The sequence below is a fragment of the Bombus impatiens genome, unplaced genomic scaffold, assembly GCF_000188095.3.
Source record: "Bombus impatiens unplaced genomic scaffold, BIMP_2.2 scf_0114, whole genome shotgun sequence".
Classification (NCBI taxonomy): domain Eukaryota; kingdom Metazoa; phylum Arthropoda; class Insecta; order Hymenoptera; family Apidae; genus Bombus; species Bombus impatiens.
The window spans coordinates 1,952,851-1,968,786 of NT_176533.1; the positions used below are offsets into that span (position 1 = coordinate 1,952,851).

The window sequence follows — 15,936 nt, forward strand, 5'->3', positions numbered from 1 at the left end:
CTGAACGAAGATACAAACTTCTATAAACCCATCCTCAATCCACCAATAACTAATAAGCAAACCTAACCCAACTCACAAACCTCTTCAAACATTCACAAATAAATGTTGATTCTCTACATGGTCACTATCATCGTAAACCAATCAAACCTAACCCGACTCACATACTTCAAACTCCTACGAACAAAACTTTACTGAACGAAGATACAAACTTCTATAAACCCATCCTCAATCGATCAATAACTAATAAGCAAACCTAACCCAACTCACAAACCTCTTCATACATTCACAAATAAATGTTGATTCTCTACGTGGTCACTATCATCGTAAAGCAATCAAACCTAACCCGACTCACATACTTCTTCAAACTCCTACGAACAAAACTTTTCTGAACGAAGATACAAACTTCTATAAACCCATCCTCAATCCACCAATAACTAATAAGCAAACCTAACCCAACTCACAAACCTCTTCAAACACTGACAAATAAATTTCGATTCTCCGCATGATCAATATCATGGACCAAACCCTCCGCTGCACATATACATATACTTGTGATTCTTCGCATCTGCCCTGTGCGAATGAAAGAGACCGAGAGGCCGAATAGAAGGAAAAAGATCGAGATACCGGTAGGCACGAGCCAGCAGCCGCGTATCAGCGTATCTAGGAGCCGGTGAATAGAGGCCACTCCGTGTATATTTTCTGTACGCGTGTCGGGACGCATTTTTACGTTACGTAGGACGGGAGGTATGTGAGGCCGGCTCTCTCGCCAGCCAAGCAGATAGATAGATAGCGTGCGCAGAGAGAGATTGTATCTGCGGGGTTCAGAGACCCCGTTCTACGTGTCTTTACGTATCTGTGTTCTATACTATATTACTGCATATGACTCTTACTACGCGTACACACATACATACACGCGTATACACTTCTTGCGCCATAACTTCGTGGACATGTACTGGCATAATACGTTCACGAGTGATAAGCAGCCACGCGGGCAATGTGTCTTGCCCTATCAGAGACTAATAACGGAATTGGTCAGTGTTTGCGTAGATCAGCTGGTTAGAATAACCGGCACAACGGGAGCATTGTAATCGTCGAGACGATAGTGTGAGTTCAGGAGGTTTGAAATGCTTGATTGTTCGTATCGGGCCGCTACGTCGAGAAAGATTTTATGGAAGTATTCAATGCAAAACATAATACATGAACATAGTGTAGTACATGTATGATGTACATACGCGACGACTGAAATTTCGAAAGATAACCGTCCATAGTATAATTGGTTTTTTTCTACTTATTTCACATCTTCGCGATGTTCTAGATAGCCTTGCAACGATTGTAAAAACAATTCTGAAATATTTATTTACTGATTACTGTTATTTCTATTTAATTATTTAACAGGTCTGTAAGATACTTTTTGGAAAATTCTCGAGTACGATATACTAAGTACGTACGATACTATAATATTAGAATCGGATTTAGAGTAACTAATGTGCCACATTCCAGAAGTGTTTTCTTTAGATAGGAATTATCTGGAAGATCAGAGTATTTAAAAATTGTCAACGTCAATTCACTCGAACCTAATATGTTAAAAGTCACTCTCGTCAAATAATCTCAAATTCCGCACATTAAACATATTGAAGCAACCCTATTCTCAATAAATACTCACAACAAAAGCTAATACATATTTACATTCTAAAGCACTAAAACATAACCACGAGATCTATTTCATTAAATGTAAATTGAATCTGAAACATAATATCGAACCTATCAATCCACCACTTATTTCCAACACTATGAACGCTATGTATATTTAAAACTATAACTATTTCAAGATTACATCTGCAACTTAAATTCCACTTAAACTTAATCTCAAACTCTCATTTACCAATTAATTCGATTAAACGCAACCAGCTTGTTACAGCTTGCTTACACAGTATCGATCGATTGAGAAGAGAATCAGGTTCGATAAATGGAGATGGATCGGTGTACCCTTTGAAATTAAAATGGTCGCGAGTTTAGCGGGAGGGTTCCTCACTCGGTGTATCGGTATTTTTAGCGACGTTCCGGACTGAATTGGAAGCTGAGACAGCAGGGGAGGAAGCGTTTAAATGCGCTCCATGGAGGAAATTATGCGCACCCCGGGGCCAGACTGACCGGACACCGACGGAAGATCGTCGGCAAAGATTTATTCTTACAATTACCGATAATGAGACGTAATGCGGCTACGGGACCGACAGGTCCAACTGTTGACCCTTCGACTCTCTTCAGTGTCGAAGAACTATCATTTTAATCAAAGTGTGTTGAGGCTTTGGTCGACTCTAGTCTTTGTTTAGTTTTATAGTGTCTTCTTCTTTTATTCTTTTTTTCTTTAAATTAGGATAAAATAATTGCAATTTCTGACACATATACTGCGGATTTTTACGCTTTTATGGGAAATTTAAAAGCGTATAAATATTCGGAATGAGTGTATTATGCAAAAGTATATGAAATATCTAGAGATTTTCAAATTATGTTAATAGTGTAAATTTTTGTAACTGCCACACACCGTTGAAATTAAAATGCCAATCATCTGTCAATAAAGAATCAAGAAGATTTCGCCAAGTTATTAATCGACGTAGATATAAAAATCCAGCTTTGCAAAAAGTCACTTAAATGAATTTTTGCTTGAAATTGGAACAGAATACCTAATCACTTCTAAAATTGTCTTAAACACACTTCTGACATCTTCTGCTGCGTATCTATACTAAAATAAAGATGCTCCATTGCATCAGATATCCAGCCAGAATTAAATTCTTCGTGCAAAAATAAACAAGCACATTTACCTCATTAATATGTAAATTTAGTTTTGTCCTTGTAAGTGGTAATAAACGACAGACAGTTATAAATATAACAAACAGCTGTTTAAAATTAAAATTGTTTGATTTATTGTTATCCATTCATGTTTTATTTGAGTATTTATTTTATGTATACGACTAAGGTTGCGTAAAATTCTTCCGAGGAAAATGGGGTCGCGTATGGGAAAAACCTAAGAAGCGGCGATCTACAGTAAAGTGTTCATCATATTTATGATATTTAATGGATAACACAGCTGTCCATAATGTGACACAACGAGTATTATACTTCGGTTATTTTATATATTATTCTATATAAATCGCACAATTCTATCTCTTTATACAAAAGAATTGCAGAATAAACTTTCCAAGCGTCGAACACCCCATGTTTAAATGAAACACATAAATTGAAATCAAATGAAAGGCAAGTACCAAAATCGGGAAATCTTGTATCTCAACAAAGTAAAGATAACGTTGATAACGTCGAAAGCAGAAACGATTTAGCAAGAAACAGATAGATTCAAGGCGCCTTTCGTCTATAATACGTGCATTTACCATAATCCAGGGTGGTTGATGTATGTGTTCGAGATGTATGTGTTTAATCACGAAGGATCGACAGGATCCCATGATATGAACACGGGAGCTTAAGGCGGACCCGGCACGCTAATCCAATCCAGGGAACTACAACGCCAGGGTTATTCACAAATCGATGAAGGTTAATCAACAGAAACGAGAATTCGACTTTTAAATTCTTCAGAAACTGTAATGTACCCCGTTCGTTGTAGATATAAAACGTACAGGATATTCGCGGAAATTTAAGAAACACTTCCGTGGTAGAGTAACTGCAAGCTATTTTCAGAGAGAATAACGATTAGAGAGCAATTTCTAATGAAATAAAAAGATCAGAAATGATAGGAGGCTACGTGCAAAGTACATCTTTAAGGTATTGATTTTCTGGAAATTTAAGCGACTCAGCTATGGGATAAAATATCGAAAATTATATTAGAAGGAAAAATTGAGAGATTAATTTATGATTAAATAAAACGTAGATATTTGATATAAATGGTATTTGTCTGCTAGAATATCTTTAATTATAATTAAAAATTGATGGTAAATGGAAATTATTTGAATCGACACGAAAAGAAATCGGAGATAAAATTGAAGATTACAAAATGAATATTTCCATAGGAACAATTTTAAAAGATATTTGAAAGCAAAATTTACACCAAAAGGGTAGTAAAAGAATAAATTTCAAATGAATATTTTTCAAATTTACTCAATGTGATAGACAGTGATTTAAAACGAATTAAAAATGATAATAATACACAATACATAATAACAATGATAAAAATTTAATACATTAATCGGCATGGTAAATAATCGAATGGAAATTTTCCAAAAATGAGTTTCTTACTAAGAAGGTACAAAAGCCGAAAAGAAGCGGAAAATCATTCGAGACTCATGTTGACACTTCAGAGGTTAATTGATCCGAGGTACGAACTAAAAGAATGATTTTGTAACAGCAGGAGCGTATCGGGGCGTTCTTTTTTCAAGTTTCGTTGCTCTTGCTCATTTATCTTGCAACACTCCAATTAGAAGAGCTAGCGAATTCTTTTATACCGGTCGTGAAACAGCAGGATTTCGCAAAGAAAATTAGACTTCGGATTGCACGAAGTATTCAGGGGGTTTAAGTGGTTACGTACACATTTAAAACAGGTGAGCTTGACTTCGCTACCAAAGGAACAGCATTTTACAAAAAGGGACCCTCGTTGGGATAAAAATCTGGAAAAAAGTTCCAATGGGTTTGTTTTCCGCGCGATGTCAAAGCTTTAGAAAAAAAAAAAAAAAAGAACAAGGAAAAAGTGATCGAAAAACGTAGGGAAAGTGATAAAAAAAAAGATGCCTTAGAAAGGTAATGAAAGAGATGGACGCGAGAAAAATCGTAAAAGTAGAACGTTCACCTGAAAAGGTTATTTGAAAATGGTGATTTTGTCGTGAGGGGAAGTTTAAATTACCCTTCGATTATAAAATGGCAGAGGGTAAAGTGATGAATAAAGGTGGACGAAAAATTTGAAATTACTAATCTACATGAAAACACGTCATGTGTGTTTAAACATATTTTTTTAAAATAGGTACTGAAAGAACCTTTTTACTAAACTAAATATTTTTGGATTTTAACGAAATGAAAATTAAAAATAACATTCAAGAGAGCGTTTCCTAAATTACAATTTCATGTTGAGAATTAAGTATCAAAAGTGTATTATGAATATAAATAACAAGGATAAAAATATGTTAGGTATAGAAAAACCTTTCTGTAATGCAGTAACTACTACAATACGGTATCTCATTTATATACAAAAATTTCTATAAACACAAATAAAACAATTTTTGCGAAATTCTCGAAAATCATCCAAAAACCATGAAAACGTTCTATCGTGTCAACGTCAAATGGTCACGTGTATCCTTCTCGCTTTCAACTACTATTCTTCCATCCCAATACCAGCTCCAAGATCCTCTGAAACATCCTAAAATATTCACAAAGTACGTGAAACTCTCTACCAAGTCTAAACTAGCGACCAAATTTCATCTTCAACTTCCATCGAAAAATCCTAGAATATTCTCAAAGAACAAGTGAATACCAAAGTATCCATCGTTTCCTCTTTCAATCACCATTTCCCAAACGAAAAATCGTTTCTAAGATCTACAAAGAAAACCTTGAATATTCTGAAAGACAACGCATCGTCTAAATTTTGCCCATTCTTCCTACTGTCAACCAGCGACGATAATGTCGCAAGAGTCTTGGGAACCGCGCTGATTTGTGCCCATCGCAGTACCGTCTTCCAAATGGAATAATACAAGAAAAATGAAAAAAATATTCTAATACCGTGCAAAGCTAGAAAGATGATTAGCAGAAAGTCTGAGAGGCAAGAAAAGTGTTGCCTTCTGTCGCTCACTGGAATGTTAAAAACCCGAGGAACTTCCACGAAATACTAAGTAAGGCAACTGCCAAACGACTAGAATAGGAAAAAAGCGAAAGGTGACGAAAGACAAAAAGGGGAATTTCTTCCTTTCGATTCCTCCTACTTTTTGCTTTTCAATTTTATCGAAAGTGATGGTCGCAAAAGTTCGTGGCCGGAACACGTGGCTCGATTTAGAGACGGGTGCAAGGACGCGGCTCGTGGCGCGGTTGCCGGAAAGAAAAAGCGTATACCTTCGCGCAATTTAATCGGAGAGATCAGGTAGATCAGCTGGCGGAGGCAGGGAGTCTGGGGTGGATGTTAGGTTGGTCGGTCGCCGTGCGGATATCGACCCCGGGTTCACCGACCTTTCTCCGCCACCATCGACCCCTCCACCTGAACCTTCCGCCATCCCTCGTCGGCCAGCCCTCTCCTCCCTCCATCCGGCCCCCGCCAACCTAGCTAACCTTCTTCTTTCGCTCTCTGCTGCCACCCTGGCCCGCCAGCAGCTCTCAACCCTGCCAGATGTCCTCAACCCCGGCACCCTTCATTGATCCACCTTGCGACGCTTCTTCGAATTTATGTAAATGTATCGTGTGTAAGTACTTGGACACTTGCGAATTATTGAAAATGTATGAAATATTCTGCGGACCAAGCTCTTTGATCTAATTGTTGTCTCTGATCTTATCTCAGGCAACGGTATACAGTCGACGTGAATAAAGACAATAGTTGATATTATACGATAGTAGAAAATATTATGAATAAAACATGTAATTATCGAAGGTGGATGAACGTTTCTTGCGAGGAAAGGCTATTTCTTAAATATTTTGTCTATCGGAAAATTCATTATGCAATGTTTCATTTGGTTCTGCTTTCTTATTCGTGTCGACGCGTAAAGTGCCACATATGCAGATAAGACCATGTAGCAACGCGTACCGGTTTGTTCATTGGAGAATATTCTAGGATTTTTAGATGGAGATCGAAGATGATGCCCGGCGGGTAGAAACTAAAAGCAACGGGTCTGTTTCTATTTATCAGAGATACGATGCTCCTTCAAAGATGGAAAGTAATAAGTTTGAAGATAGTGAAACTCATGTTGAAACAAATGGTAGTTGGCTCGGTATCCTTATGGTATGTAACTCTATAAAGAAACATGGTATTGATTTAGTTTATTAACAGGAGTTTTCAAGTGAAACTCGATGAAGCAATATCAACGAAAGATATAAATGATTCGCATAACGTCAGCAGCTGATAATCCTATAGATCATAATTCTTATTTCATTCCAGCATTCCAGATGTATCTCCAACAAATTAGCCAATAATCTAAGTATTCGTAAGAACAAAATTAAGAGATTGAACAAGATCGGTTCGAAGAAACTTTCCAGTTAACTGAATTTCAACATCCGCCCGCCCCAATCGGCTAACAGATATTTTGAAACGCACGATTAAGTACCGTACGTTATATTATTCTCGTAAATTCAAGCCCATTGCCGATTACGAATCTTTACAAACCCGGTCAAAAGCCTCGAGCCCGTTATTAACGAAAGCATTCGGCAGAGAGAAAGGATTAATGGATTCGATCCGCGAATATGTTTCGCTATCTATCGAAAACACTGCTGTCGGTTTCCCAACAGCTGTAACGAAAAGCATTGCGGGCGAATTGCAGCCGAACACGCCGCAGTTCCGTCCATGGGAATTCGCCATTAGGCAAATGATCGTGCTACGAAATTTACAGATCGATTGAAAGATGCTGTACCACTGAAACGGAACTTTACAATTGCACCAGCCATTTGTACTCTGCTTCTTTGTTTAGGAAATCGCTGCACTCTGTCGGTGTTTTTCGATATCGAAGAAACGCGTGGAAGTAATTGGATGAAGAGAATCGAGAATTGATCTACGTTGCGTCTAATGTGCAGCGTTAAAAATTTAACTTTGTAATTTTCGAGTCAACTGATCTCCAATTCCAAGCTGTAATTCCAGCTTCGAATTTAAATTCTAAACCTGAAACGACACGATCAAATTTAAAAGAAACTGCCCCGAAGAAGCTCTTATTCTAATCTAATTACACGACTCAACAACGATCCTCGAAACTCCAATTGAAAAGTTCCCTTCGTTTCGAACAGCAAAGGACGACAATGCAACTAAAAGAAAGTCCTTTGCAAGAATCCACTCGAATTTCATTACACGAGCCTCGAAAACAATCCTCGTTCGTCAACGTTCTTCCCATCCACGCGAACAAACGAGCACGCTCGATATAATCAACGAGCGGAAAATCGTCGAAACCCTAAATGGGTCAGTTTACGACAACTTTTCACGGGGGATTGTTTCGTCGACTGTTTAAGGGCGCGAGTGGAACCAGTTTACACGCTAATGGCTCGAAATGCTCGCCCGTAAAACACGCAAAAGTGAAATTGTTACGGTGGGCGTGTCTTTCATTTGTCGGCTGGTTTGCATCCTTTAAGTTCTTTGCGCAATAAAAGTTTACGAGACGCTGCCGCGTTGTTCCCATATCCACTTGCCAAACCGCCATTATCGTCTACAACGTTCTCCGGCGATTCCAATGATCGTGTATTTAGCGTGATTCTCGTTTTCGACTTTAATTGCGTTTATATTTACTGCGGAGAATTAGGTTACCTAAAAAGTTGTCTGGCTGTTTTCAGCTCCTGGATATTTCATTCCCAATTGATTTTCAGGGGTAGTAGAGTATTGCGGGTGGTATAAGTATCGTCACAATTGTTATTTTAAATAATATGGACCGCCAAGGGTCTTATGGTTATAATTGAATTGGGAATGATTATGCAAATTTATATTCTTACGCATACAATTGAAGAAGTAGAACATGAGTTCTTTAGAGAATTGAAATGTTTTCTTTTACGTGTGTGCAGTATGTGCACTCTGCATATTATTGTACTTTTTTTGTACATTGAAATATTCCATAAATAATTCACAGCCCACCAATACTTACAAGAAAAATGAGATTGAGAGGTCTTAGAATGTCGTCAATGAGTTTCGGGATTTTACATGCACCCAGATAGAAGAAAACATCAATGGATGATGTTTCGTTTAGCTTTTCTACATCGTGTTTAGGGTACGAAAAATTTCTGTCGCTAAATGTCTCCTAATGTATTCTTATACTTTCCCAGTTTGTTCAGAACAGTAGGAAATTTATTATGTTAGTGAATACTATGTCGAGGAGTTTATAACTTTAGTTCTACCTTTCCTATAATTGTATAATAAAAAGCACGGTAAAATTATTTTATATATTATATTATATTATTATATTATATTAGAACTGTATAATTAATCACCTTTTAATAGCCGAATTTGTAAAATCAATAAATCCTCCCTTTAAAAAAAAATTATATATATATAAACACTCAGACTTTAAAAAAAGGAATGTTTCTTAAATAATACAGGGATATTTTATTTTATTTTAATTCACTAATAGAAAAGAATCTTGGAAAAAAGAAATCTTCAAATAAAACTAACAGTATTCTTACAATTCTCTTATCAGCTCTTTATAGAAGAATCTACACGACACAATAAATCTACTTTTTTAAGTCAGATATCAATCATTAAACTATAAGAAAGAGAATCGCAAAAGACACTTCGAACCTGATATCTACTAAAAGTTCTATCCTTTTTCTTTCAGAATATTAAACTTTACCAACATTTCCACGTACACGCGACATAGGAAACATTCAACATCGATTGGGAAACTAGTATGCCATTATAGGTAAGAAATGTGACGTATCTCGTCGTTGATCTTTTATCTCGGGATTATTAATTCGAACGATTTCGTATTAAATAACGGTTATACCAGTTGTCACAGGGTAGATAAAAATATTTATTTGACATGTGCACTTTAGGATGGAAAAACGAAGAAAGGAAGCAAGGAACGAGAACTACGAAGGAAAAGAAAGAACGAAGAATAAAAAATTGACGAGAGTTCTACGGACTGACGCCGGCAGGTAATTAAAATACAGCGTCGATATCGCGTCGGGTAATATTATCGAGCGCATGTAAATTGAAACACGATATCAGTTAGCGATACTGTCTGCAACGCATATGCATTCTCATTACGGCTATATTAAGCTTGATTCAATTATACGATACACCGATTGCGCAACTGAATAACGAGCGACGCTTGAAAATTAACGATAAGGCAGTTTTTATTTCGGACCGCGTCAAACAATCCTCGATATCGTCGAAAAGATGCGAAGATTTTGTTTTAAAAGATATATTGTAGATTTGCATATCTTTTATGTTTCCATTCTTGATTAAAAATCTAGCATAGTATCTCTTGCATAACGTATAGGACTTGTGAGAAAAACAACCTTTGTTCGTGTTTAGCCTTTTACCAGGGGATCAAAAGAATATTATAACATTCGTAATTCGATGTTCAATGTATTTCAATTCTTTGATGTAGAATATTCATTAGACTACATGATTGTATCTTAGAAAAGCGTATGTCCGTGTATTTATAATTATATCTTAGGAAAGCTGGAATTAATCTAATCGTGAAATCATAGACCTTATAAGAGAATTTTTTATAAAACTGATTAATTTCCATTAGATAATACGTCAAGATATAGATCATTTTTTTATGCTATCGATTACCCACATCAGGTGACGAATGTAACTTTTATTATTAGAAGTACGTATTCGTTTAAAATATTCGAATCATTTAAAAAACACGATGAATTTAACAAGAATCGTTTTAGTTCTGGGTCTCCCAAATAAAAGTATTATTAGTTTAGCCTACTTTTATTCGGAACTACATACGAATAATATTAAGCGTCGTTAAAAAAAAAAACCAGGCGTCGAATACCGTTTAAAATTGAGAATTGTGTCGTAACGTAGAATGGAAATTTCTATCAAATTTTTGTATTTATATGAACATTAATAATACAAAATTTAATATACTTGTATTTAATTAACTAGCATATACATAGTGTAAATGTCGTAATAAATAAATAAATACAATGTTTCGTAAATAGTTTTTGTACTCACCGTATTTGTATAATTAACAGACATATTTTATAATCAGCATAAAGATATAACAAAGATATATTACAAAATAGAAATTACCACGTAATACACCGGAGCTGCGATCGAAGTAAACAGAACGCCGCCCAATTCAAGACTGCGAGAATTCGGCACTTCCCCACCCTTATTTACCTTTCTCGCATAACCTGATGTTATTATGAATGTTCTTCATACGAAATCTATACCTGACTTCTGTTCGAAAATTATCCCCACAAATATCTACCATTTATTCACATCACTCGTATATTTTGTAAATATTAATTTTAATATTTTTAATAAATTCGTTATTTAAAATAACCTTCTGCTTTGTATAATTTTAATTCTTAACGATTATATTTCTTGCAAAGTTAATATGTTTCAATATCAAAAAATATCTTTATCTATAATAATATAATCTAATTATGTACTTTCGATGTACCATTGGTATACATATAGTATTATTTAATACAACGGATACTATATAAGTTAGTATTCTTTAATTTAAAAGATAATCTAAAATTCATTATAACTCTTTTGGACTGTAATTTATTAACTATATATATGATAATATTAGTGAATCGACAAGTAAGAAGTTATAGGTTATAGACATTTTTATTACGTATAATTTTATAACCTTACATAACATAGAATTCACTTATTTCATTATTATATTTCCGCCAATTAAAGAAAATCTATTAGTACAAATAATTTACAATAGCGACGTGTAAAATTTCACTAATACTATTTCAATTATACAAGAGAGTCTAAATAATAGATTCAAAGTATTTATTAATATATAAACTTCAAATTGAATTAATTACAGTTTAAATGCATATAACTAGACTGTGAATCCTCGTATATTCATTCGAAATATGAGTGTTGAAAGTCCACAGAATGCATATATGTACATATGATAGAATAATCGTTATAATCTTTAGCAGGAATAACGAATCGCCATCTAATTTCTATTTCTTCAATCGTATCGACGAAAATATAAATTGACATAGAAGTCTAATCTACACTAAAAAGAAGGAAAACGAATTTCAAATTTTCGCCTTACCTGCTCTATACAGAGTCAACGCGATGCAAGCACCAAACACCAGTAAACCCGATAAAACTCACTCTATCACGATTCATTCATGCGGCGCGAACCCGGTTCTCCTCACATTTTTCTGAATCGGTTTTCGATCTGTAAATGCGGCTAAGAAACGAATCGCTCGAGGAGGTAACACTAACCGATGCACCCTATATATTAGCATGTAAATATATGTAAATACAGGAGGTGCGCGCGTCTCAAAGGAGAACAGGGTTGCCAACTCTGCTCGCTCGCCGCTGCCATGTTACGTAATTGTTCGTTGCACCGCGCGGCCCCGTCGCTTTCAAACGCGAGAAACATCGAGACACTTTGTAGTTTCGCAAATTCGCAACTTAACCTCTAACGAACCGCGAATTTCAGGCGTAACCCCAAGAAAATCCTCGTTAGTTCTTGTCGTGGTACGAGACGAGACTATCTCGTGCTCTCGCGTTATCGCTAGATATCGCACAATCGATTCTCGAAGTTTACATAAGAGAACGTTCGTTTATACTCGAAGAATAGTAGCGACCGATCGAAAGGAATTATTCGACACAATCGAATTACGTATTGGAAATATGAAGATGTTGTGTTGTGTGAAAGCATGGCTGTATCAAGTCGCATTAACCTGTTAGCTGGCTGACACGAGTTAATTGTTACGATAGAAATGCCAAAACGTTGGTATTTTTGAAGCAGTAATTTTTTATTCACAGGCATTTATTATGTATGTATGTATATTCAGATTATATCTGTTGCATCATGTTCGTATTTGCTAGTAATATTTACTAATATAACCTCTTAAGAGATCTTAATAAATGCGTGTATAGATCATTTTTATTTGACGATCCTCGAAGATTCTAAAGTACAATAACTGCATAATGTGTATATTAAGTTCCTCTAAATATTTCAAGATATAATATTTAGAAATTGTGTTTTAAATATGTACGATGAAAAAAATAGAATAATTTTGTTCTTTTTAATAAGATCGTCCATAAATATGTTAACTAAAACTGATGATAGAACGTTAATGAAAACGATGATGTAAGTACAAGATGTAAATCGAGATATAATCATATTAAATTTATAGTTAGATAAATTATTATTATGACAATCAAAATACAACTAATTTACACGACGAATTAATTCTTTCTCGCTAACAGGTTAAACTTCTGAAAAATAATGTGGTCCAGGATAGGTTTATTCGCTCGTTTTTCAATAAGAATGTTTTAAGTCGCCGCAAATATGAGCGTTACAACCTTTTTGTACGGATGTAAAAAGATATTAATTGTAAGAAGCAGAAGATGAGTGAATGAGTAAATTTAGAACTATACAGAATATTATTAATCCAGATGATTCGTCAAGTTAAATCGTTTTTTATATATTATTCGCAGGTGTATGATACAAGATATATTACAAGTTTTTACGATTAGATCGATCATTAATGTAAATATTAAGCATCAATATTATAGTAATCGTAGCGATAGGTCACATACATTATTCATTGATATCGACCTATTTACGGTATCCTTCAACATCATAGAGAATCTTGTCTTATCTTTTTCTAATCAGATTTACGACTAAAAAGAACGTTACATTACAGGAGATATTTAACCACGCAATGTCATGAAGTATTTCATGCAAACACACTTCACCAACTCAGCACAGATCTTAAAGAGTGTAATATTATCACGATTTCATTTGCATCTTGGTAATTAACCTAAATAAGATACACAACAATGCGACGAGTATCGCACACATTTTTTCTCTCTCAATTAATCGCGGAACGTAAACACGTAGTACTATGTTTGTTCCACAAAAGCCAAGTTCGGAGCTACAATTTTACGAAAACGTCATGGAACACTCTTTTCCACTCGTTCGCTAGTTTCAGCGTTAACCTAGTTGAGAGTACTGTATAACAGTAACATATATCACACTCCTTTTGTGTCTCAGTAGCAATATAATAGAATAAATGCACGTGCATTTGGTATATAAAAAGTACAAGAAAGAATTGGTACTTTTATTTATAAGATCTACTAGGTAGATTTAGGCTTCAGTTTTAATTTAATTGAGAATATTGTATAACAGTAGTTCTACATATTGCATCCCTTTTATAACTCAATCAATAACACAACGAGGAATATCTATCCCTACATATATCTATTGTAAAAAGTGTGAGATAAAAATTGTAATATTTACTACAGTCCCATTTGTATCTCAGTGAAGAAATTGACTATGTTGGCTATAAGAGAACACATCGTATTTTTATTTAAACTTCTAGATTAATTCAGTTAAGAGTACTCTACGACAGTGCTTCTAAATATTACACCATTTTTTGTAGTTAAATAACCAAATAAAAAGTATTTCTGCAACTTACAACGCGAATTCAGAACACGATTTTCCACTTCGACTTCGGAATTAACCCAAATAGTTCACCCACAATACTACAATGTACCACGTTCTTCAGAAGAGTACAGCTCTGAGTTCCAAGCTGTGAGCTTCAATTTACGAAGACTATTCGTGGCACAATTGCACCAGATCTCAGCAGAATGTCTACCAATTCCCCTGACAAGCAAAGGTCCAAAAAGGTCCCCAGGTTTCGACTCTAATAACACGGTTGCAACCGTGCAACACTACCGGCAAATACGGTAATTTACCGAAAACAGGTTCACCGGATGATCACAACAATGTGGTTAGCCGAAGCAAAAAGCTGGCCGAAACGATGCTACGACCACGCTCAGTGGTCTTCGATGCCTATGCTCCTTGACGAGCAACAACCGGCGCACCCTAAGGAACTACCACTCCCACGGTCTCTGATTATCATTTAACCCGTTTCAATATGTCGGTATTTCTGCCTCTTAACGTGCCTCGATTCCTGGAAAGTTACACTCGGTGAACGTCAATCTTCATAGACGAGTTGATTCTTGGGATCGATGATCAACGTCGCGAACGACGAGAAGAATAAGACGATTGCTTGTAAGTGGAAATGATTCTATTGAGTCGCTATGGATGACAAATGTTTTGGAAGGAAAGCTTTTGGATAGATTTGTTGGAAAATAATCTTTCTTCTCGGAAGAAGGTTTCGGAAATAAGAGGATACAATGACGAAGTAAATTGTTCCATCTCATAAAAGGAACTAAACGTACGCCTTTAATTACGCAAGTCTGGAAATGCATCCGAAAATAGCTGGCGTTTAACATAGACTAACCAAGCCAAACCGCCAGAGATTCAAATACCGTATCATTAGAACGCAGAATAGCCCCTAAATCTCAACACACTAACATCCGGCTTTGCACCGTGCAAAATATCACGCGCGGCAGAAGAAACACCATTAACTTACTAACTAAAACTTTGCAAAAATTTCCCATCAACTATTAGTTGTTCGATAATCAAACACGGACAACCTGCCAATTAAATAATTACAAGAATGTTACCGATCAAGACTTCTGTACATTGATCAAGACTTCCATACGTCTGTTTAAGTCCATTCTGCTGTAAGTAAATTCCATCTTCTAAACGAAACAATGTCCCAATGACGTATAAATATCGCTATATTTCCATCTCTGCTACATTATCCCATTAATCTTCGAAATCGACTCAAAAATCCCATCACTCAGCAGCGCGTCCGAGCCAGTCACCTGTGTCAGCATCGTTCAAAGTATCCACCCCCGAAACTATTTCCAGACGTGGGTCCAGCACTGACCTACGTTTTTCCAGCGGCAGACGATAGAATCCCTCGTTCCACGAATCAGAGAGACACACAGGACGCAGGAGAGGAAGAAAGAGAGCTCGCCAGCGCTAGAGCACAGGGCAGAGAGCCGAGTCGGCCAACGCTATAGACGTCGGGACGCTATCCGGTCGATACAGGCAACCGGCAGACTAGGAAGTAAACCCGGGCATCAACCTCTCTGCCTACCACCCGTCACCCTTCTCCGCAACCTCGCGCCGGACGGACGCCGGGAGGAACCCCCCTCGATCTCTCGAATTCGCTCTCGTCGCTCTTCGACCGCGGGTGCAACGACCTCGCCCCGCCAGAAATTTGGATCTGGAGCGA

At 36.2% G+C, this 15,936-nt stretch overlaps 1 protein-coding gene and 1 long non-coding RNA gene across 8 annotated transcripts in view; one reads left to right on the forward strand and one right to left on the reverse strand.

Annotated features, from left to right (window-relative positions):
• LOC112212153 overlaps positions 1-10,469 on the forward strand; it is a 19,193-nt gene extending 8,724 nt beyond the window's left edge. Inside the window, exons 2-3 of the long non-coding RNA XR_002945948.2 lie at positions 9,438-9,521; positions 9,655-10,469. This is a non-coding gene — a long non-coding RNA (uncharacterized LOC112212153). The remainder of the gene's footprint in view (positions 1-9,437; positions 9,522-9,654) is intronic.
• The window catches only part of LOC100745846 (ABC transporter G family member 22), a 291,784-nt gene that overhangs the window by 144,554 nt on the left and 131,294 nt on the right, over positions 1-15,936 (reverse strand). For 2 of the 7 annotated variants that reach the window (XM_012381000.3, XM_003486478.4), the window contains exon 1: positions 11,874-12,053. The exons of 2 other annotated variants lie outside the window; for them this stretch is intronic. The gene's annotated coding sequence lies outside the window, so the exon portion shown is untranslated. Of the gene's footprint in view, positions 1-10,876; positions 10,963-11,873; positions 12,058-15,936 lie in introns of those variants that run through there. 3 more of the 7 variants (XM_024364947.2, XM_012380999.3, XM_024364949.2) reach the window with 3 other exon arrangements.